Consider the following 25,915-nt stretch of genomic DNA (forward strand, 5'->3'; position numbering starts at 1 on the left):
AATTCAATCAATATATATGTTTTTTTACTTAAAACCAAATTGCTTCTGACTAAAATATGAGTTGCATGAAAAATTGTCCTATCTGAATCAGGATAGAAATATTACAAGTAAAAACAGGTAAAAACAGTTCTAAACAAATACATCAGTGGACTTTGACGTGAGAGAACAACAGGGGATCTACTTTTTTTCCTGGAGGACTTGTTATTATGGATCATGACCATGAAGTGATGGTTTAAAGTTGAAGCGACATGGATTTGTTTCTTACAAACACGTAGCTTTTCACTTCACAAGACGTAAACTGATGGACTGGAGTGGTGTGGATTATTGTGATGTTTTTATCAGCTGTTTGTACTCTCATTCTGACGGCACCCATTCACTGCAGAGCATCCATTGCTGAGCAAATGATGCAATGTTACATTTCTCCACGAAAAAACAAAATCATCTACATATTGTGAGTTCATTTTACATTTTTGGGTGAACTTGTCCTTTAAGAGTGTAGGAGCAACATCTGAGATGAAGTTCATACTAGAATGAAACATAAACGAGAACCCCATTAAGTCTCATGAACTATGAAAGAGCAACTTCTAATCAATCAGATTTTGGTCCGGGCAACCCTGAGGCTGCATTTTCCTCATGTTTCATTCACACAGGCTGGTGTTTACCGAAGCAATTCAGGTTAAGTGCTTCTGTTGAAGGGCACAGCTGCTGTATTCCCACCTGGGAAAAGAGGTAATGCAATCATGATCTCCTTGCCAAACTATAGACGCGAAATGAGCTATATGCTATCGCTAAGCAGCGTGCACTGAAAGCCGCTGTTGGAAAAGCCAGAGCAGAGAAGTGGCTTTATATACCTCCTGCCCCTGTAGTGCTGAAGAGTGGAGATAATTACATATTGATAGGCGAGCCATAATTAATGATGATGAGCTTAGCGGCAATGCTATCTGCACAGGATCCCATCCAAATGCAAGGTGTGATTATACCAAAGGTCAGCCAGCTATTTGTCAGGCTTGAATCTGTGGTACAGTTTGATTCGGTAACTCCACTGAAAAGAAGCGGCACGTCAGTTGTTCAATAGTTTACCTTGCAAGATGATGTCAGGTGTGGTATTGATTTCAGAAATCAATGTATTTGTTATTGTGGAAGAGGTTTTGAGTAGCTACAGCTGGCCTGATCAATTAAGATACTTTTGCTTGGTTTGACCTTGTTTCTTCTTTTTGTACTTTATTGTGTTGTCCAGTTGAATACAGTTCTTATTTCATTCTGTTTACATTCTATTCTATAAAAACAAAAAAAACAGCAACACTATTTTAATATTGTAACATTTCTCAACTATATCTAAAAATGCAATTTAAAAACATGCTGAGAATCACCTTAATTATCAGTTTTGCCTATAGACTTAGGTTAGGGTTAGTGTTTTCATGTTGCATTAAAGAGTCAAAAGTAGCCTATTTAAATTAAATAAATGAATTATCTTTCTCTTATGTTGAGAGTCTGATTAATTATACTGAATCACTTCATCCCAAACAGTTCCATCTCACATGTTGCACTGGTGAATCAAACAAATTTTTGGTGCAACACTTTATCCTAAATGATTCTCCTGCTCCTGGGGACCCACTTATTTAACACACCTGATTCAAATCATCAGCTCATTAGGAGAGAGCTCCATGAACTGAACTAAAAGAAACGTTTTGACTGATGCAATGTGATGACAGATTGTACAGAGGACTCGTCTCGTGGTTTTGTGCCGATGACCGTCTAGTTGACGAGATCTTCACAGGGGCTTTGTCTTCAGGTTTTGTCTATTGACGAGGTCTTCACTGACATTCAGGGCTGTAGATGTCGTCTTGAGGTGCTGGGTTCCTTTCCAGGTAATGCAGAGTTATTTCATAAATGTTACTTTATTCATAAATATTATGTCACAATCCATGCCCTCATTACTGGTATGTATTTATTTGTCAGCTATTTTGTAACTTCTTCCTCTTAGTAAGTTAGCGAATGTCACATAGTACTGAAGCTGAGATTTTGCTATAGAGCGATCCCTAGTGTGTTTCGGATGCCTCGATTTGATATGTCTGGGCTGGTGTGTATCAGGTAATGTTTGTGGGCCGTGGGGGACAGGGCTTTGTGAGAGTGATGGTCCATGTACAGGACCGCAGTGAGGACCGTGTCACTGTGACTGATGGTGGGAGCTCTGAGATGGGCTGTGTTGGCGGTAGTGGAGCGTGTAATGAACGCTAACTCACTCTCTGCCGTTTCCTCTTTCTTCACATCCCTGTACAGTTCTCCTGGGCCAGGTACAGCCGTTGAATGCACAAACTGTGATATATACGACTGCTGCTCATCCAATCAGAGTTTGGAAATTTTCTAATATTAATTTGACTGTTTTTGGGTCAAAGTTGAGGCATCACATTAATATACATAAAAAGCATATTAAATGCAAGTAAAGTTTCAACTGTAAAACAAGATGCAGTTCCATCGCCATTCAGTGAAATGGATATATTTATCTAAAAATTAAACCATACTTATTCTGAGCTGTACATATTAACTTCTATAAGAAAAAGTTATAATACTAAAGTGTATTGTATTTTAAATTATTAAAAACTTGCTGTTGACAAATGGGTAACACCTAATGGTTTGAAGGATGGTGGTAAAGATTGGTACTGATAAAAAAAAAAAAAAAAAAATTATATTTATATTATATAATTTTTTTTTTTTTTTTGGGGGGGGGGGTATTATTTTTAGTTAAAAAAATAAAATATAAAAATGTATAATTCTAAAGCAGCATTTTATTTTAATACCGCCAATTATTTTAATAATTAACAACCCATGGCATTCAGGTAAACAAATAAAATGTTTTTTATTGCATTTTATTTTACATTAAGTGATTTCATTAATTTGGGAACCTCCGTTAGTTTTTTGTTTTATTAATGAAAATTTATATTTTAATCAAGGAAGCATTCATATGATCAAAACTGACAGTAATTTATAATGTTCCAAAAAAAAATTCAAATAAATGCACTTTTGAACTTTCTATTTATCAAAGAATCCTATAACTTTGTATCATGGTTTTCACAAAAATATTAAGCAGAACAAATGCAAATCAACCTATTGGAATGATTTCTAAAGGATCATGGCATCATCCCTTTGTTTTCTAAGTTATGTCTGTTAAATATTTTTAAATAAGCAGTTATAAAATCTAAGTTTTTATGCAAATATTTTCATTGTTGATGGGCCAGGTATCCTTCACCATAACTTTTTTTTATTTTATTTTTTTTGCACATTGTCAATCTGTAATGGTGGAATCGTCAATTTTGAAAACAAAACAAACTCTGACTGGTCACATGTCAATCAAGTCTCTTCCTGGCTGGATCTCAGACTGAATATGTAGTCAGTATTGCTAGTCAAAGGTCTTGCTACATATCACTACTTCTTCAACATCTCTTTTTTTTTCCTCAGCCTTTCTCTTTTAGTGTGATCTTGTGACCAGATCTGTGGTGGGCTCACTGTGACTCTTCCATGCTGCTGGTTATCAGCTGTGAGGAGTCCCAGATGGCTTCCATATGATTGAACACACCTTTAACATCTGTGATTGATCCCTTCCCTGCTTGACTGGTGATTTCAGCAAGTAAAACATGTTCCTGGAACAACATTCCAATCAACCAATCAGAATTCAGATAACTTTTCAGAAAATATCTGTTTTAGGCTTCCAACCAGAGTCGGGTACTTCTACACCCACATCATAACCTCTTCTATATGCATATCTACTCAGTATGTTCTTGCTCTTAATAATGCACACACACATTGTTTATAGGCCGGAACTTTTCATACGCGTCCTTGCTGCATTGACAGGTGTGTGTGATGAATAGTCGAGCGCTTGTCATTACCTGCAGTGTGCGTTCTGTTCTCCAAGCACATGTTTTAAATACAGCTTGTGTCAAGTCGAAAGGTTCCTCCATTCATCTGCAGACACCGGCGAAGTGCTGCATGGGGAAGAAATTGTGCAAAAGAAGCAGATATTGCATTATGAGTTGCAAAATATATGACGTGGCACGCGCAGCAGGAAATAGGGGTCCTGCACAGTTTGAGGGTGTAACTTAATTAAAAGATAACTTGAATACATTTTTTTTCTGTAGCTTTACAGTAGCTCAGACTTAAAAAAAAAAAAATGCATTTTCCAAATTATTTTTAGACCGCAGCAAAGTTATAATCAAACACACTTTTACATGAATTTAAAATGGCAACAATAATATAATATACACAGTTGTAATTTATATTATTTCATTTATAATCTATGTTAGGATTGTTATAGTTAACATATTAGCACAAATTACCACATTACCACAATTTCTTTTTTTACATTTTAATACATTTTTTAATTTGTGTGGTTGACAGAGGAGTTCATTTATTTGTCTTACTTGTGCAATAACAAGTAAGTGCATTAATGTTATTTTTAAAAATAATTTATTGCATGTAAAGTGAAAATGTTAAGTAATATACATATGAAAATGTGTTGATGTGAACTAAAACTATAAAAGTTATTTTTTTTTCTTTAAATTAAATAACGCTGAAATAAAGAATAAATAATAGATAAACTTGAACGTTTTATAATTTCTTTTTGCCTTTGCATAAATAATCAAACAAACATACTATAACCTAAAATAATAAAAATGCATAAAATACGAAAGTGCATAAATTACTAAAACTTATACAAATATAATATAAAAATGTATCTGATTTAAATACAAATAAACACAATAGCATATAAATAATACTAAAATATCATGATCGGTAAAAATTGATAGCCTGAATGGATGTTAAGTCGCTTTGGATTAAAAGCGTCTGCTAAACGCATATTTATTTATTTTTAATTTATATCCCTTTAATGTAGTTGCTTTTTATTTGTTTTTACTGTGGTTTTACTAATACTTTTTTGATTGTAGTTTGAGCGGCTTAAATATAAAGTTCCCAAAAGCTTCCCCAACACTGGTTCTGGAAACACTTTTTATTTTATTTTAATCCTTTCGGGGAATGACAGGCATCATACCTGGATAATAGGTAACTGCAGGTTCTCATAGAGAGTAGCATGGGCTCATTGTTTTAAAATGGAAAAATGAGCAATGGTGCAATTTAAAAGTTTTCATGCATATGGAGATGATAAACATCTGGAGTCTGTGTTTGTTCTACAGCTCCGCCAGCTTGTTCTTAATGTGTATATATTAATGTCAGTTGGTTTAACACGTGGCTCTTGAAAGTGACTGATGAATTCATGTGAGCTCTAAACAGACCAGAGCTCTGTCAGACTCTGCTGTTGTGGTTAGTTAAGATGATTGTGGGGTTTGAGCTTTCCCAGTGGACTCATGCTGAGTTTTCAGAGGTTTGCTTGTGTTTTACATGCGGTCTAACCAGGTGTGATTTGATAAATGGTGACAGTCGTAAAATGAATCTCTTCTGTGTTGATGTGAGTTTTTCTTCTAACCATCTAGGACAAGTTTGTAAGTCCAAAATATAGCTTGGGGTTAATTTGCTTATTTCCAGAATATTTCTGGATAATATGAAAACTAGTATGACAAGCATGACACAAAGTCTTAATGTACTGTGGCAAGCACAAAAAAAAAATAAAATAAAATAATAATAATAATTTTATTTTTTATTTATTTTATTTTTTTTCCTGTGTGGATTGCTTGATTTGCAAATATGTTTGACTAAGTTTTCTTGTGCCAAATAATATATGCTTATTATGTAAATCTGTCCCCCCCCCCCCCCCCCCCGAAATTCATCTTCATTTTTCCAAAATTGTTATTTTCTGGTTTCTGTTGAAGTGGTTAAATTAAATTAAAGTAATCAAAAAGCATGTTTTATTAATTTAAATCAAGAGAACTATACAATTTAACAAGTTTATTCAAAGTTTTAAAAAAGCCTTATTAAATCCATTTGATATTTTCCAAAAGATTTCATTAAAATGGTAATGAATAAAGTAATACAACTTTAAGAATTGAAGGATTTTTTTTTTTTTTTTTTACAATAATAGGGCCTTATTTATTATTATTATTGTTTGTTATTTCTGTGCTATTTCAATTCTGTCTATTTAAGTTTTTCTGACATTTTGATTTGATAAGAATTATTAGTATTAAAAACAGTTGTAATAAAATAAATGCATGAAACATTAAAAATCTTTTAATCAAATGAAAATGTACAAATATTTTTTTTTTTTTTTTTTTTTGGCAAACAAGTCCTGGATTAACTGGATTCCATGATGTCCATGTTTTCTACTATACAGAAATCATAACGCCCTAATATTACACATCAGATATCTTCTGATTGGCTGTGATTTGTTGGCCTTCAATTCCATTAAAGATCAAATCAATTCCTGGTCTACTCTGTATTTATTTATTTTTTTTATCTATTTGCTTGTTGAATTTTCTTTATTTACTCTGAAATGCATCCGATCATGGACATAATCAATTGTTTTACTTACATTTTGATGGCTGTATGTTTCTTGATCATTACAGAGACTTTGTTTGAAAATGGTCTCAAAAGGAATGGTGTCCATTGCACATTGAAAGCTGGAGGTCTCATTTATTCAATATTACTGCATAATATGAAAAACCAGAATATAAAGAATAACACAGTCTCAATAACCATATAACTGTAAATAAATAAATGTTTACTTTGTGAACATGAGTTGTTGATTACTTTATAAGCAAATACATCTGACTTTGTAGTCTTGTGCTGAATGTTTCTTTGCTGGCAGCATTTTCAGTTGTCATGCACTTTCCATTTCTGAATGTGATTTGAATTCAGAATGCAAAATTCAATGTGGAATTTATACGTAATGAAATGCAATCAAAATGGAATTTGAAAATCCAAAAGTCCAAAGAAACTAAAAGTGTAGCTTTTTATTTTAAAAATAAAATCTGAAAGAATTGTGTCCATCGCATAGTGATGCAGGCAAACTTCTCATGCGATCATCTCCTCCGTATTAGCTCGGGGTGACGTTATTGCTTTGACAGAAAATCTCAGGGAGATCTTTAGAGAAATGAGCGTTCTCTGCAGCTCTGCTCTGAAGTCCTCGATGAGATTAATGGGATCCCTTCAGGAGGGCTGAGAGCACCAGGATGACAGTATAATTGCTCCTCTTCGTTCCCGGTGCCTGGAGTAGACTCATAATATAATCGTATAAATATTATATGCACTGCATTATCTTTACGCATTTGATTGTCTTATTCAACATGTAGGAAATTAGATTGTGCTGCTTTTATTCATCCAGAGGGGTCATTCCTGTTCTCAAGTACTAGGTTTAAAACTTACTAATATGATTTTCATCTTCAAAAATTGTGAGATTAATATGTTAGCCAATATATTATTGGGACACAACCTACACTGACTTCATAACCTCATGAAACCAGAAGGCGTTCACCATATTCCTCAATAGACCTGTGGCTTGGCACACCGTCAGATCTTTTATTTAACTGAACGCTTTTTAATTTCGGAGGCGTTTTAAACGAGCCTGAGTGTGGTATCGTGTACCTGAAGCTCAGTGTTGAGGGGTGAGCATCCATCAGCTGTGCACGGGACGGGAAACCTTTAGCTCACAGTTTCCATTGTTCTGGGAAGGTCAGGTGCAGCGGAGTGGAATGAGAACAGAATGAGATGACAAGGCTGAGAGATAACACACAATCGAGGGGAACCTGGGTCACGGCACGTTGTTTTACTGGATGTTTAACACTCAGGACAGGCTCATCTATGATATAGTGCCCACAGCAATAAAACTTACTGTAAAGAATATCCTTCTGTTGGGGAAAATTAGCCCCTCAAATGATCCTTTTAAATGCTGGAATAGCATGCACTTTTTGTGCATTTTTATATATATATATATTATATACACACAGTCTAAAATTATCCCTTACTGGCTTTTGGTCACAGAAAACCTAGAAAGTGAAAAGGGATTTAAAGATGAATAATAAAAAAGCAGCATTCTACTGTCGTTTCCAAACTTCCTACCATTGAAACCAGCCCTTCCAGGTTTTGGTGATCATGCAGTCAAACAAGTTTAATGAAAATGCCACCAATCCATTATTAATCAACATTCATTATTTGTGATAGCTTGATCTTATTTCTGCATAATATGAAAAGCTAGTATAACAAGCATGACACAAAGTCTCAACATACTGCTGTAACCATAATGGCAAAATGGATAAAAAAATTGATACATTGATTTGAAAATATGTTTTACTTTGTTGCCTTATGCCAGATATATATGTGCTTGCTGTATGTTTAGGTATAATGCACAGCCTGAATTTGTGTGTGTGTGTGTGTGTGTGTGTATATATATATATATATGTATATGTGTGTGTGTGTGTATGTATTTTGTCATCTTTATTAAACTGATTAGAATTTGAAGAAGTAAACGGAATGCTAAATTGTAAGTGGAATTTAAATGTCAGGAATAAGAAAAAAAAAAGAAATTTGAATATTCAAAATTTCAAATAAATTACGACTGGAAGTGTACTAATTTTTTTTGTGTTCCAAGAATTGGAACTACATAATATTAATAATTGATTGATCTCTTTATTCAGCAAGTCAAATTCAACATCCTGTTTGTTTGTGGCCAACTGAAATTCACATACGATCATTGACACACATTGATAGTTGTTGAACAAAATGGCACAAATGTCATTACTCTTTTTAAAATCAATGATAATAAGAAAATGTCCTGACATCATTTCATGACATCATTTTGGCAGCGTAAAGCAACACAGTGATTCTCACAAGTAATGTAGCGCAGGTTGTGGGTGTGCTACAGAAAGCAGATCTGCCTCATTCCTCTCCGTTTTCCCATGCAGAAACTGCTCTTGCCTGATTGTTTTTTGGGGTTCCATAAAAGAGGAAATTCAAGGTCTCAGGTCGAGTCTACAGTGAGCGCCTGGCCTTAATTCGAAAAGGATAATGGGAGGGAGTGCAGAGCTGGAGGCTGAGAAGGCAAAGATTTGCACTGGGATCAAAGGGTAGATGAAGGATGACAAATATCCGAGAGCCAAAGACTGCTGGAATTCCATCGAACCCTCAGGAGACAGGAGCACAGGGGGCCAATCTATTGGTCTTCCATGTTTGCAACGCTTTTGTCACCAATATGTTTTGCCAAAGGAAAAACAAAACCAAAATCTTGGAAATACAAAACAGGTAGAGTTTACTTTCTTAAAAAAGCCTAACAGTCTGTTAAAGTGTAGAACGGATCTGGTGTGGTAATTATCGTCTCATCTTCCCAGCATTCACAAGCAACAGCCCGGCGTATTCCAGCGAGGCAAATCTGCATATTTATTCGCTAATTTCCTCTCTCTGTTGACTATTGTTCACTTGTTGACGACCAACAGAAGCTATGCTCAGTTCTCAGAGTGGCCCAAGAAACAGGAAACCGAGTCTCTAGGCTTCTCCTGATTTCAAACATGCATTCTCCCCTCGGCTTTGGGAAGGCATCCCAGCTCCCTCGCTGCAGGACTCCTGATGGTTCACACACTTCATCCATCCAAGCCTGGGTGGGTTTTATGAGAGAATTCATTGTGCTTGGAGCGCTGGAGGACCCAGGCTTTGGATAACGACAGACCTCTTTGAAGACGTGCCAGAAATGTGAGAGCCAGTGACGAACTTTTGTTAGAAGAGCATTTACTTAGACGAATGACATTTTGGATGGGATTAGGAATATGGAATTGATTATTGGGCTTGCTTGTTTGTTTAATATGGGCCTTGTCGAGGGGTTTGCAGTATTAACCGAATACTGCTGCCTGATTTGCGTTTACCATCATATTCATGTGACTAAAAGTGCTGGATATGAAGGGAACAGTATGTCTTTTCTCTAGGGGCAAATTTAAACAAAGGGTCCTGAGGAAATTGCATTGAGCTCTGGATTTTGGTGCTCATAAAGAGTTATTGTAGTATTTTCTTCAGAGTCTTTGTCAAAGCGTTGACATTGTGCCCCACTATATGTACTGTTGGAAAAGAAAGCCTAATTTCAGCCAACATCTTAAACAAGTCCATATGAACAAAAGACATCTGGTCTGATGGAACCCGTGTTTTCCATGAATTTCCCCTCTTGCTTATTTTATTTGAATTTAAGACATTGCTTGAGCCATAGTTTGCAGAAATATATTGCAAATATACGGTAGTTGTTGCCAGAACAAGCAGCGCCAAAATAAATGTTGCAATTCCTTTCCAATCTCATGACCTCTAGCAGGTCTCATTGCATGTTTAAAACTGGTTTTTTGTTTGGCTCTCAAATGTCTGTTCGCTATTCTGGCGTTTTTCAAACTTTAATTGCATAATTGCCTTTAGTTGTTAGCGAACAAACGTTGAAAGGAATTCAGCAAGCCAGCCATCTCACCGCCTCAAAACCTAACATGGTCCTAAAACATTGTGTATTGAGTCGGTGAACTGCTCTCGATCTGAGAAAGAAATGTAATTTCGGGGACAGAGTTATGGATTTCACTGTGCTATTTCTTCAATATCCGGCCCCCGCTGGCACGTCGCCGGTCCCGTTGTTGTTTGCAGTGCAAGTTCCCTTGATTTGACTTCGCTCTACAAAAACAAAGAAAGGGAAAAAAGACCACACTAGAGTTTTGTAGCTGTTGCAATATGGTCCCAGAAAACAACGAAGCAGCACTGTAACATGTTTATGGGTTGTAATTAGTTTTTGTGTTGATTTTTGAGTGACGATTCCATCAGCAATGTGCAACATTTGGTGTTTTATAATGATGCTGGGAATGGCAGGGTATTGATTGTGGTGTTCTCATATTAAGAAATAACTGCAGATATTATGTAATCAGCACATGGCGTCTGTTATAGAACAAATTAAACATTTTGAAATTAAGCATTAAGCTCTTTAGATCTGTAGACTGCAGAATTCCATGTGGTGCGACTTTTCTTCTCATCTCATTAGAAATGTGCAGTATTCACACATTAGTCTCATGTAAGCATTAAAATGCTGGGGAGGAAAATTGGAAAATCCAGAAAAGACACCAGCCTAAGGTGATTTGCTGGTCTTAACTGGTTTACACTGGTCTTCCACTGTGGTTTTTGAGCTCAAGAGTATTTGTTTAAATTTGTTCCAATTCATAACATTTTATTTTAGCTCATGTACACATCTGTTCAAAAGTTTTGGGTCAGCAAGAACTTAATGCCTTTATTCAGCAAGGAGTGTGTGTGAAACAAAGTGACTTTTTTTGTTTTTTACATTATATTCATCAAAGAATCCTGACAAAATTGCAGCAATTTCCACATATGAAGCAGCACAACGTTTTTCAACCGCAGCAAATCAGCATATCAGAATGATTTCTGAAGATCATGTGACACTGAAAACTGGAGGAATGATGCTGAACATTCAGCTGTGCATCATGCAGTAAATCATGCAGTATTTTAAAATAGAAAAGTTATTTTAAATTGTGACAATATTTCACAATATTAATGTTTGTACTATATATTTTAATAAAATTAATGCAGCGTTGCTGAGCGCAAGAAACATTGACATTTTCATACATTTGTGTAGATGAAGATGCAATATCAATATTTTGACAGCTACAGTAAAAAAAAAAAAAGAAAATTGTAGTTCTTTACAAATGTACAAATCCTTTTAAATTCATATAATGCATGTTTAATCTGATTGTTTTTATGATAAATCTTTTACATTTTATGACTGCTTTTATCTTATTTTAGATTATAATGATTTCATCGTGTTCTGGGGACCACACACATACGAATCAGTAAATAAGTGAAACACGTTATATATGGACGCCAGACCAGCTTGACTATGGTAAACCAGTCTGATGGCTACTAAAAGCAGCAAACCACTTCATGCGGTTTTTACTGCAGGAGTTACTTCTCACTTCCCCCTCTTCTTGCTTTTTCCACTTGAGCTTGTGTGAAGCACATGGGTAGTAAATATCCATCCGTTTATCTCCTTCAGCGATTGCTGTTTTGTCTGTATTTTTCTTCTTGTTTGTGTAGCATACAGATATTGTCAAAGGACTCTCTTATGAATAATGCCATTTCTTCAGGACACCCTTCTCAGCTTCACTTCACTCTAATGTGGCACAAGAAGAGGAGTTTTAAAATAATAGAGGGATACAGATGTCTGAGGGCTTCCATTTGGCTCGGATTCATTGTCTTTCCAATAGACTTTGATGGGTCTTACTGTGTTAAGAGGGCAGCACTCGGGCAGCGATTCCCAGACACTCAAGTCTCCAGCGCTTCCTGGATTTCACTTCTCCGCCTCTCCATCGATAGCATGACACTGCAGAAACTCAGTTTAAAATGTTTCCGTTCAGTGCAAGTTTATTTTGACACCGTACATCTAATTCTCTTTGCAGTTTCCACTTTTCTCTCTGTACTAGTTAAAGAAACAGTGCAACCAAAATTGAACATTTAAAAAACACACTATTTGAATGGACTGCTTTTACAGTGCATTTATGGTGTTTTGAGATTATGAAAAGAAATGCATGAATATCCTCTATTTGTGTCCCACAGAAGAAAGAAATGGGTTTGAAATTGAATGATGGTGAGTCGGTGATTACGATGGATGCCCATATTTCATTATCTTGAGTTTTCTGAGCAAGTTGAAAGATGCTTAGTGTAAATATTTTTTGTGTGTTAAATCATGTCAGCACTTCTTTATTCACCACCTCCTGTGAAAGAAGATCTTTAAGAAAAAAAAGCACAACAAAACAACCTGTTTTCAATACTTACATGGGAGCCATGTTTCTTTGGCTCATTTATAACATTTTTGCATGCTTTTTGAGCTTGATGTGGTCACTATAAATTGTTGTCATGTGGAAAAGATATGCATTTAACTTCTCATGGCACTGCATAAGGGAAAGTAAATGACAAAATATTCATTTTTGGCTGTATTATTTTATCTTGAGTATTCTGAGGAAGCCCAGAGATGCTTTATGTAAATAAATAAACGTGTTGCATAGTTTAATATTACTCTAGTGGTGGAAAATTAGTTTTGTGCTTTAAATCATTCCAACACTTCATGACTTTTTTTTTTCTCCACCTCATAAGGAGATCTTGGGTAAAACAAATTTTGACTTGTTTTATTGTAAAGCAAATAGACTGCTGTTTTTGGGTCATTTTGGTGGTGGTTTTTGTTCTTTTTACTTGGTACCTATGAATTATTGCCATCTTGTTCTTTTGTATTCACAGAATAAAGAACAACATGGATTTGGCACAACATGATTATTTTGTCGTCACTCACCCTAATTTTTTCCCGTATTCCTTTTTTTTTTTTTTTTATTCGGAGTTCGGAGATGCTTTATGTGAATACATTTGGTGTGTTTTCTGAGTTTTACTATCAATTGTTGTCATGTTGAAGAGAGCTGCATGAAGTTTCTCCATTTATATCCTCCAAATAAAATGTGTCATGAATTTGGCACAACATGAGGGTGAAAAATGATGACAAAATATTTCTTTTAAGTCTTCTGAAGAAATTCTGAGATGTTTTGTGTAAATAAATACACATGTTCCATACTAATCTAAAGTTTAATATTAAAATGACACACTGTAGGCTTCTTCTTGAGCTTGTCGTGGTTGCTATGAATTGTTATCATGTGAAAAAAATACAGCATGCAGTTTTTCCTTATTTTATCCACACTCTAAGGAATGCACATGACATGAGGGCAATATTCCTTGTATTGTTTATCTTCTGAAGAAGCAGAGAGATGCTTTGTGTAAATAAATGTATGTTGTGGAGTCTAAAGTTTAATATTATTGTACTGATGGAAATTTCGTGCTTTAAATCAATGGTTCATGTATTTGTCGTACCAAATTACCTTCTGAGAAAAGAGATCTAATAAAAAAAGTGACATTTTCGAAACTTCATAGCACAATATTATAGACTGACTGCTTTTGTGGTTCATTTATCTTGGTGTGTGTGCACATCGTCACAAATTTTTGGCCTTGTTCCTTTTATTATAATTCTTCTTCTGAAGTTCAGAGATGCTTTGTGCATTCTTGCACATGTCGCTTAGTCTAAAGTTTATTAATACTCTACTGAAGGGAATTTTTGTTTTTGTGTTTTAAATCATGCAAACACTTCATTTTTTTTTTTTTTTTCTCAAGCGTATATCTCTCCACAATTCATTCTGTGAGAGAATATCTTTTGTGGTGATTAAAGGGTTAGTTTTTTTTTTTTTTCTGGTGTTTTCAGAGTTTGATGTGGTCATTATGAATTGTTGTCATGTTGAAAAGAGCTGCATGCAGTTTCTCCTTTTATATCCACACAATAAAGAACATCATGGATTTGGCATGGCATGAGGGTGAATAAATTGACACAATATTTATTTTTTGTCTGTATTCTTTTTATTATCATTCATTTGAGGAAGTCGAGAGATGCTGTGTGCAAATAAATACATGCTGCATAGTCTGAAGTTACATAGTTTGGTGCTTTAAATCATGCAAACGCTTCATCTCTTCTTTCTCCCTCTCGCTGTTCTCTCTCATTTTATTCTCACAATGCAAACAGGATTTATTCCCCTTGTAACGTGTGACCGTTTCCTGAAATTGAAGGGATGCGTTGTGTTTGTAGCATCACTCAGATTGAATCCGTGTGTGTCATCCTCTCCCAGTGTCATCACTCAAGGCCTTTTCCATTCAGCTCTCTTGACTGGTAATTACAAGCGCTCATCTGTGTCTGCCTAATAAACATCTCGCTGGAATTCCTCAAGGACGCTCTTCCCCCCGCGCCCCTCCAAACACGATGACCATTTATCCCATGTCCCGTGTAACTCTCCTCCTTCCATCCCATCTTCTCTGCGTTGGGATGCTAAGTGATACTGAGAGAGGTAACAATGATGGTTTTGAGAAAATTGTTAACCTTTCTTTAAGTACTAGGAGAATAATTGATCCAATAATGTTATCTAATGATATTTTTTATCAACCACAAGTCATTTGTACATTGATTTCTCAAAGTTTGACTCTGTGACACTTTTAAATCATTGATCTGTTTAACTGAGCTTTGAACACTGAATCAACTAATGGTGTGAGTTTAACCAGAATCACCAAATTTATAACCAAATAAACCAAAATTGTGTATTTTTGTATAAAAACCAATCTTTTTTATGTATTTTAAAGAAATTCAAACAATAGCAATTTGCGGCTCTTTAACGTGTGATTAAAGCTATAGTGCCTCAGTGAAAGCGGTATGTGGAACATTCATCTCTTTCTCTTTATAGTTATAGCACAAAATAAACATGAATAAACATCATATGGTATCGTGGAAAGACGCGGTTTTTCAATTTTAAGTCGGCCGACGTAAATCTACTCTACTGTGTCTGGTTTGTTTGTTGAACAAGACGCCATATTCTGAATTATGATTGGTCAGTTCACCTGTCAATCAAGCTCTAGACGAAGGGTCAATTGGAGGTTGTTGGATTTGTCTTATTTTATTTTTTTATTGTCTGGTGCTGCAGAAATGCTCTGTTGATTTGGAGTTGGACATGATTAGAGGAATCACTTCAGTGAACAAGTCAGGAATTGTTCTTACTAATTCAGTCGGAGATTCAGTCATTATATCTTAAGAAAGGCTGATGGCCAAAATGTTGGTTTAATAAAAAAATAAAAAAATAAAAAAAGACTAAGAATCAGAGTTAAGTTCACTTAAATTGACTTGACTTGCATCTTGATATTTAGCTGAGGATTTTTCTATTTCGATTAAATTGATTCAGTCTGAGAAGAGTGATTCCAAAAGGTAATTCAAGAATAGAATATTTGAATATAAGAATAGAATAAAAACCTGGCTATGCGTTCTGTACTAGACTATCTGAGACTTGTTATGGCACTTATATACAACTTGTATACTGTTGTTGTTCTCTCTTTGGTCTGATTGCTTCTATTGTTCTCATTTGTAAGTCGCTTTGGTTAAAAGTGCTGCTAAATTATTAAATGTGAATGTGTTTTCAGCCTTATTTCAATTAATTATTGAATTATTTCTAATAGTTTTAATTAACGAGTCACACTGGTTCAGACCGGCATGCACCTGGCACTGATCACTGGTGTATTTTAGTTCAGTGAAAATGTTAAAGGAACCTCGTTAACGGAAACAAAATGGTGTGAAAATCATTCAGTTCCAGTATTTTTCCTCAGCAAGAGACACTTTGGTTTCACAAACACAGGAAAACTTCTACAGACGTGTTTGATCTTTATCAAAGTCATCCTTCTGAAGCTGTGACAGTAGCTGGGGAAGGATAAGATCATCAATCTTGGCTTCAGTGGCTTCCTGCCGATTTATTGGGCTTTCAGTGTCAAAGGTTGATGATGTGCACATTCTTTCCTGACATTAATGGCTGTATGACAGCTGTTAGAAAACTGTAAATAACCTTGAGCTTTTGAGCGCCTTAGAGTTGAGCTAAATTTACTGACCTGAGGATATCCTGTGGAAGATCTTCGACACTGGAACGGCATCAAGAATTTTGAGACGGTCGCTGAAAAACATCATAAAGCCTAGTGGCGTAAAAGCAGTTTGGATTGTAATGATGTTTGATAGTGGAGCAAAATGTTGAGTGAGAACTAGAGCTGAATGATATGAAGTTACAGTATGCAACATTGTGAACATTGCACTATTTATCTGGCTGTTATGTGTCAGCGATTCCTTGTCTACTTTGTCTTGTTAAGAAAGTAGCATCTATGATTTAGAATTTAAGTGTTTCATGGAATTGATAAAAATGTATATGCAATTTTGGACAGCATGCATTTTTTTGTTTTGATTTGCCATCACTTAATTTATTTGTATTTAAAGATTTTAATATATGAGTAGTCTGGGATAAATAAATGTCACCAAGACTGTATATATTTGGGTAAACAAAGTAAATACAGTAATATTGTGAAATATTATTTCAATCGAAAACAACTCTTTTCTACAGTATGTGAATATATTTTAAAATGTAATTCATTGATGCAAAACGAAATCCAGTCTTCGATGCATGATCCGTTCTATGTTTTTATTGAAACCGTGATGCAGGGTTTTTTTTCAGGATTTTTGATAAACCGATAGAAATAGAAAATATTTGGTACCATTATAATTGTCTTAACTGAGACTTTTGATAATTTACTGCATCTTTGCAGAATAAAAGTATCAGTTTCTTTTGCTGCGGAAAAAATGGCATCACGTAGTGTATTAGTATATAATTAAATATAATTAATGATGATCTCTTTTTAGATTACATTGTTACATCAATAGCTGGTGGCAAGTGAATCAGTCTTTCGGGGACTTATTGATTTGTTCATTGAATCATTCATTTAAGCAGTTTATTAAAAAACAGATTTGGGGACACAGCGATCATGTGCTGCTGGAAGAGGTGCAATGGTTATTTATACTGTAATACCTGCTGATGTGATGTTTCTTAAAAAAAAGACACAATAAATCCAATACTGATTGTGTAAACAATAGCATATTATGTAGGCGAATCACATTTTATTTAGATCTGATAATGTGATGGACACTGAATATTGAAGTATCGAGATATGCTTGAGCAGTTTCGTCATGCTCTAGGCATAAACACAGTTCAGATTGTAATGATGTTGTTAATGGAGAGAAAAGCTGAGAGAGTGCATAAATCCATTAGAGAGCTCAATATCAGGATCACGCTGCTCAACCAGGCCCATCGATGATCACCTTCTTCTACACAGCGTGTCTGAAATGAATTTGCACATGAATTGCAGTTTGAAGAGGCTGGTGCTTTAAGACTAATCAGAAGCACACAGGAATCACTTTATGAGCATGTATGCATACTTTTTCTCATCTGTGTGGTGTCTAAAGCTCTGTGTGGTTCATGCTCACCCACAGGATTCAATTAATCCTTCTCTCTCGTGCTCCCAGGAAACTTGATTACAGACAATGTTTTAGTCCCTGTAGGAGTTTCGCACGGCTGTGTTATTTCCTGTGTCACAGACGTTATCATTGTCCCGACTCTCCAGTCGATATCTGCATCCCAAAGCCACCTTTGTCATTTTAATTTCGTCTCAGCTGACTCGGTTGCCTGTTGTATGTTTTCGGCTCATTTTAAACTTGTGTATATCAAATCCATATTGACCCGCCGTGCTGAAGGCTTAAGAAGCTCTGGCAGAAATCGATGGCCTCCACCGCAGAGATCGGCTTCATCTGTACTTTCCGATGCATCACTGCACGGCTCTGCTGATTCATGTTTACAAAAACTCACCCAGGGCCAAACCCCCAATTAACGTCCGATTGGCTAAACTGAAAGGAGTGAGACTGCTGTGGGTTATAAATATGGAAAGAGAGAAACAAGAGCGTTTGGGACCAACTGAGATGATTGAATTTATTACATTGGTTTCTAATTCGTTGTGCGTTACTGTCCATTCACTGTTCATTTTGAACTGAAGATTTGCTGTCAGACTGTGTCAATTAGTAGAACAGTACAGACATTGGCTTTATTGTTCACAAGCTTTGTTCAAAAGCATAGTGAACTGCCTATACCTACATTGTTTGGTAAGGCTGAACCAGAAGGAAGCCAGCGTAATTATAATATAAGATAACTTCTATTGGCCAAATTCATAGACCACTGGACAAAAATAAATAAAATAAAAAATAACCCACCAACAATGAAATCTAAAGTGAGTGTATAAAATATTCATTCTAATAAGTTAAGAATTGCCTTATTCACTCCAGTGAGTCATTAGAGAATTCAAACCAATGAGATTTGCTTATGAGTATGATTTATAATATATATATATTCAATAGTTTTATGAATAGTTTTATTCAGTTCAGTTAGTCATGTGAAAATTCATAAAGATAAGACTTGTTTTTGTGTGATTATAATATTACTGTTTTTGGTAAAATGGAAATGCATTTAGATTAAAAAATAAATAAATAAATAGAAAAAAAAAAATTCCAATGTAGTATATAAATGCTTATTTATATTTATTCTCATAAGCTGATTTTAATTTATCCTTATCTGATAAGGATTGTTTTACTGTATTCAGTCCAGTGAGACTTTAAAGAATTTACATTTATAAGGCTTGCATTTTGAGCGAATTCAAAATATATATATATATATTGAGAAAATAAAATCCAAGATATAATATAAAGTTAATAATATATTGATTTAAATTAATTCTTATAAGCTGAGAATAATTTAATTGTCAGTAAAAACAAACTAAAGAGCTTGCATTTGAGCATGTTTTTAAGAAAAATATTGATTTTGAAAATTTTATGCAATCCAGTGAGTCATTGCAGAATTTAAAATGGACTAGGAAAAAACATATCTGTACAATATACATAAAATGAGAGAAATTATGAGTTATATTCGTTCTAAAAAATTGAGAATCATTTGTTTCAGTCAGTGAGTCATTAGAGTAATTCAGCTGGAAAAGTAAAGAGTATGATGCTTTTTTTTGAGTGAAATTAGACTAGTTTACTCAGTTTTTGTGTGTGCGGTGTATTATGCTAATGATGGATTCATTTTTTTCTATGAGCACATGATTGAATCCTGTTGATGCACAAATCCTTCTCTCAATACCTGTTTCTTTCTGCAGACTTTCTCTGCAGATTTCAGGGGTAAAAATGCAGAATTCAGATGAATGGTTTAAAAGTGATGCAACAAGTACCAGCTGAACTAACCCTGCTAACCACTGTACGCTTTCATGAGCCTCTCTTTGCAGTCAGTCTTGCCTTTCTGTGTCTTTTTTCACTTACATTATTTACAGGACATGTGCCAAAACTAAGCGGCTGTGTAAAAGTCCAGACTCGAACCGCAGATCTTCCACTGATAATTCACAGCACTTCTTCTGAAATATCTTTACATAAGGCCGCGCTGTTGCAGCAAGGCGCTTATTTCTTCCTGTTTGACATCAGATGTAGTATGTGAGTTGAAGTTCATGCCGGAGTGGAGGAGATGTCAAGCCCACATAAGTATTTAATTATCAGCTGTTCAGCTGGGAAATGGTTCTGTAGGATTTGGCTACATTCGTCTTTTTCCTCCCGTCCCAAGACTTCTCCATTAAAAGAAACTGTGTGTTCTTGCATAATGGGTGATGTGGCAGTTATAATTTGACTTAAAACTCAGTCACTCATTACTGATGTTCAGCATGTTTACTTACCATTTGATTGTATAAAAGGTATCATTTGTCTATGGTTATAATAAATAATTCTGTTTTAGTACAGAAATAGAAACATGACATTTTGACATTCTGAAGAATGTGAGTGGTACCTTTCTGTATCGATGCTAAAGAGTTCGGGGTTCAGTCATGCAGTCGCTAAAGTATTCAGAGTGTTTTTAGTGTATTTTGATACTGTATCTGGTTACATGGTTGCTAAAGTGGTTGCCCAGGTTATTAATATTCTAATCCCTGTAGGGCTCAAGTGCCAAGTCCTTGCTTTAATGTAAGTCCAGCTGCACACTACAAGACTTGCACCATCTGGCCGATGCTCTTCAAGTGTGCAATGCATGTGTTGCAAACGCCACATAAATTTCAAACAGTTTCAAAATCTGCCAAACAAGTTCGTTAGAGGAAAAGTTCACCCAAAAATAAAACAACTGCCAAAATCTTAGATGTAAATGAGTTTGTTCTGTTCTGATGGAGAAATCAAACTCATTTAAATCTTGAATGTAGTTTTTTTTTGTTTTTGTTTGTGTGAGTATTCCTCAAACAAAGAGACTGTAATTAGTTGTGTAAAGAGAAGACAAAACACTAAACTTTAATTTGTCTGTCCTGTAGTGTGACGTGGTTGAAAGGTACCTTTTCTTTTCCACGAGACAATTTAGTATTATTATTATTATTATTATTATTATTATTTTAAGTATCAGTTCTCTTAAACAAGTGCACAAGTTCTCGGTTATGTCCATAGTAATCGATTGCAATTTATCGTCTAAGGGTTGTTCAGAACAGTCTGAAACACATTTTGCGTTGTCATCTTGATGTTTTGTTGTTGTGTTTTGATTGGATTCAGCACAGCTGGTTAAATGTGGGTGATTTATCTGCAGTTGTGAAATGTTGAGACGCTTTTGGTATTTAACACTCTGATAAGCTCTTCCGTGCAATTTATGTTGAAAGTGCAAATGCTTCTTTAAGCACCACGATATGAAACGCATGTCTGAGCCCCAATAAATAACAACCTTGTTTTCTCACAGCTTTACCTTCTCACACGCTGTAAAATCTTATTAAAAAAGGAGTGTATTAGAGAGTAACAGCACGAGGAGGACGGCGAGCATCAGAGCGTGTTTCATCTCTGTTCTGTACGGGAGAAATGGCGAAGTGATGCATACAGAAACGCGATCTCTGGACGAGTGACCTCAAGGATCAACACAATGATTTTCATGCATCGTTATCACAAGATTAACACTGAATACTGAAGAATCACACCGTGTTACACTGAGTTTACTGTTTGGAGTGTTTTCAGCCACTTCATCTTGCTGCGTCACTTACGAAACAGCCTCACTTTTATCCATCCATCCATTGTCTATCATTCTGTCTTGTTCTATCCATCCATCATCCATCCTCCATTCTTGCTATCTATCTATCATTCTGTCTTGTTCTATCTATCTATCTATCTATCTATCTATCTATCTATCTATCTATCTATCTATCTATCTATCTATCTATCTATCTATCTATCTATCTATCTATCTATCGTTCTTTGTCATTCTGTCTTGTTCCATCCATCCATCCACAATTCTGTCTATCTCTCTGTTGATTGTTCTATTGTTCATTCTTTCTGTCATTCTGTTCTGTTGTTGCATCCCTTCAAGGTTTTTAAACTTTTTTTTACTCCCAAAACCTTCAAAACAAGCCTTGGTTAAGTCTGCATTCAGATATTCTCTTGACAAACTTCTAGTATTTAATCCTAAATTACTGAATTTATTTGAAATTAATTAATTTAAATTTTGAATTACATTTCTGCCTCCTGTTGTTGCACAACCTATGCACTTTTAACGAATAAAAAATAAGCAGATTGTAACCTTGACCGGTCAGGTTTTGATTGAACAGACCTGAAACAGCTGTCTGTCCTCCCTGATCGAGAGGGTTTTGATGGAAGCTGCTCTCTTCATGCTTGTTATTCGTTGTCTTCATGTGTGTCTTTGTTAAATGTGCAGACTCTGCATCTGTAGGCATCTGTCAAACCCTCACGCCAACCATTACAGCCCGCAGTTATAACCAACAGCAACCGTAAATGCATATGCTTGTGTGCACTTATGTCAAAACATATTGTTTTATAGACTGATATCCAGACAGGTCTTCCTGCAGAATGACTTCACCCGAGGCCATTTCTGCTAATGGATTCATTATATTAATGTATGAAAATTGCATTTTGTGTGTGTGTGTGTGTACACGTTGCAGTGAAAGTAAGAAATGGTTAGCAATGTTATATTTATATAAATAGAGGAAAGATTGTTTTGCTGAGATGTTGTTCTTTTAGATCTAATGGAGTTTTTAGTTAAAGTTCATGTGCTACCATGTTTATCCTACTTATGCTTCGAAGAAGTAAGAGAGGTCACGTTCAACCACCTGCTGGTTGTTGCCACATTTTGACTGTTCTTTGTTGCATAAAGTTGAACTCTATTTACAGGATAGATTGATATTGATATTGATAATTGATAAGATCTGTCATGTGAAAAGTTCTGTTAAAATCAAGTGTGAATACAGAGAAAGCACATTTGGAGTTGGAAATCCTCAAAGGTCAATGTATGTTTCGTCACAGTTTGTTGAAGTTTTTCTCCACTTTTGCTGATGGAGCCTCACTTTTGTAAAATCTTCATTAGGCCTTGGTGACAAACAAAAAAACAAAAATGTTTTGATATATCGCATGATAGTTTTACACTTTTTTTTTCATTTAAAGGCGCATGTTCAAAAAAAAAAAAAAACGGTATATTTGAATCTTAGATTTGTGTCAGAGAGTTTATCAGCAGCAGACTGTGGTGGGGATGATTTTGTTGCATTTTAATGTTTTTGTTAGTCTTATTTTTCAAATACTGTACATTATTGTTGGTCCTCTGGAAGAACTGCTTGACAGACACAGTGATGATGCTCATGTGTTTGCAGCACACAAGCCGTGATTAAGAAGGCTGACTACACTGTGATGTGACCCTGTCCCTCTCACATGCACACACACACACACACACGATGCGGTACTCTACACAAAACACATTTTCAATAGCTGATTCAGAATAAGCGGCAGATTATCATTGCAAAGTCAAAATGTACCCTTTTTTTTAAAGGCCTCGTAGGCTACTCTCCTAGGTTCAGAAAAATTTTGTCTATAAAATGCGATGCACAAATTCAAACATCTGGGTTGTGCTGTTCTGTTGTAAATAAATCTTAACCAATGATTCCTCATTGCACCTATTCCCAAAAGGCCAAATAAAGTGCTTTTGCACAGAAACTCGCATCGTCTCCCTGACACTGTTGCATCAACACTACTGCGGTTATGAAACCACACGTCTTTCTTTCCATGAACATTTGGGGGGCATTACACAGATATTACAACAACTTGACGTAGACATGTAGGAGGTGTGTTTGAATGAGGTGTTTTAGCCTTGTCTAGATCAGCCTTCTCTTTTAAAATAAATCCTTTTGAGCTTTGTAACTGCAGATCTTATACGTGCACAAATAGACATAACACACTAAAGAAAAATAGAAATAGAAAGTCTTAATAAACTGGGTAAATTAAAAATACAGTGGTTAAATTGAAAGGTAACTCTCTCATCCTCTTGTGTGCCTCAAATCACCATTCCTCTGTCACACAAACTGGTTAGAGCAAAAGAAAAACATGCAATCTCACACAATTGCCAGTTGATCAGATAGCAGCATAACTAATGAAAAGCGTCATGAAAGTGACAGAAAGATTAATGAACTTTCCCATGCTGCATTTTGCATGTGGTTCACCGTGGGCTCCACTGGGCACAGCTGCTGATAAATGCTATTCATGGTGACAAATAATGCATCTCAGAAGTGACACCTCCAAGTCAAGGTTAAAAAACACGGACGAGTAGAGCCGGATGAGGGAGGCTCTGCAGCTATAGATACGGATTAAATGTATTTACTCGCAGCGGGCTGTAGGTGGAACGATAGGCACAGGAGCGATTGGGAATTCAGGATTAATTGAAAACATCTGTGCAATGATGTAAAATATCTGCCGTTTCCTGGCTGCTGGCAAGCATAACGCACATCCCATAGAGGCAGTAAGTTCTGTTGTTGCTCTCTTTTTTTATTAGTGTATTCCCTCTTGAACTCTGTAAGTGGATGAGAGCAAGTTATGATCTGTTTTTGCTCTGCATACATTTTTGTTTGCAAGCAGAACCTCTGATTTGTAGGCATTACATGCGGGCGGCTTTCTAACGGTCAGTTCCTCCTTGACCTTCAGAAAGAATTACAGTGAACAAATCAAGGAGTGATCTGAGCGAGAGCCAAGAGGGGAATCAAGGTCAAGTGTACGTGTGTTTTTGTGTCTGTGATGACACATTCTCCTTCGATCTTATGCAGACAATGCTTTCTTGGTTATTTAAATACTGCCAAAGACTTATTTAGTTCGTTTTTAAAGCTAATTATGATGCATACAGACCTAAAACTTATAGAGTTTTTTTTTTATATAAAAAAAACAAAAGATTTTTAGTGGTGTAGTAGGCCAGTATTTCTAAGATTAATTAATACTTTGTAACACCTTAACATTGCAACTGAACACATTGCACATTTATCACGCATGCATCATGTGTGTCGAGGAAAAGTAAGGCTTTTGTTCCCCTAGCATATATTAACCAGCAAAACAGGGACCTGAGCCATATCTAGAGACTTGAGATCATTTTGCTAGAAAGCAACTGCCTTAAACTTCCCACAACACCAACACAGAGCACTCTAACAACAAGCTTAACTTAGCCTTGTTTAATTTTTTTGACATTTTTCAACAACATATAATTAGCTGTCACCAAGAATACTTACTTCTCTAAAAAAAAATAAGTTTGCATCAGTTTCAAGGTTTCCAAAATGCAGTTATTATGAATGGATTTGGATGTATCTTTGTGATCTTTTTTTTTTTTTTCACCCACTGCGGATACATCCAGAGGTCTTGAGGAATTTTTATGGCGGTCACAGGCCACAAACGCAAAAGCCATTAGTCTCTAGATGGGTGAAGGGCAGAAACTCCATGTGGACCAGTGCAAAGTCTAGTCTTCGTGCCCTCTAAGAGGTGTCTGGCCATTGTCTTAGCATCTTTATCTGATGGTTTTTGACAGTTTGCATATATTAGTCCTTCAAGATCCAATCAAAATGTAGAAAGTCTTTGTTCACTGTTTTGGTCAAAGTGAGCATCCTATCAACCATATAGCAACAATATAACATACATAACTGCAGAGAAACCACCCAGGATAACCACACCTTACAACCTACACTGTTAAAAATTGCTGTTATTTTACGTCAAAATTTTAACAGTATAAACCCGTTATTTTAAATAGCAGTGCTTACCTGTTTATTTACGTTCGGTGAAATGACCTAGATAAAATTTAACGTTATTTTACCGTATTTATTGCTCGAAGGAAAGAAAACAGTACTTAACAGTATTTTGGGAACAGAAAGCTGCAGCGAGCAAATGTGGATTTTCATCCGTCTTTATATTGTGATTTAACCGGTGAGTGCACCTTTGCCTGGCTCCTTTCACACAAAATACACGTTTGCAATTGCAAATAACTGTGCAAATAACTTTGATAAGTGGATGCTGAGGCTGTAACTGTTTAATATGTCCATTTCAGTGCTAAAATCGTCAACGTTCCAACGGCATCATAGATTGGAGCTGGATAGATTCAGATATCCCCCGATTACAAGGTGAGTTTAATCAAACATGATATAAATTCTGCAAAGTAAGCCTTTAACACAATAGCAACGAAGTAATATTGATGTATCTGTAACACGCTGAAATTATCGTCTT

The 25,915-nt window shown here is 35.6% G+C and overlaps 1 protein-coding gene and 1 long non-coding RNA gene across 2 annotated transcripts in view; one reads left to right on the top strand and one right to left on the bottom strand.

Annotated features, from left to right (window-relative positions):
- Positions 1–321: 321 nt before the first annotated feature.
- LOC128030031 (uncharacterized) lies at positions 322–1,290 on the bottom strand. The gene is made up of 2 exons (XR_008187775.1): positions 852–1,290; positions 322–717 (listed from the first exon to the last, which is right to left on the bottom strand). It is a non-coding gene; the product is annotated as an uncharacterized LOC128030031 (long non-coding RNA).
- A 406-nt stretch (positions 1,291–1,696) lies between these two features.
- LOC128031184 (zinc finger protein 385D) overlaps positions 1,697–25,915 on the top strand; it is an 82,087-nt gene continuing 57,868 nt past the window's right edge. Inside the window, exon 1 of the mRNA XM_052619436.1 lies at positions 1,697–1,868. The gene's annotated coding sequence lies outside the window, so the exon portion shown is untranslated. The remainder of the gene's footprint in view (positions 1,869–25,915) is intronic.

This window comes from Carassius gibelio, chromosome A16 (genome assembly GCF_023724105.1).
Source record: "Carassius gibelio isolate Cgi1373 ecotype wild population from Czech Republic chromosome A16, carGib1.2-hapl.c, whole genome shotgun sequence".
NCBI lineage: Eukaryota > Metazoa > Chordata > Actinopteri > Cypriniformes > Cyprinidae > Carassius > Carassius gibelio.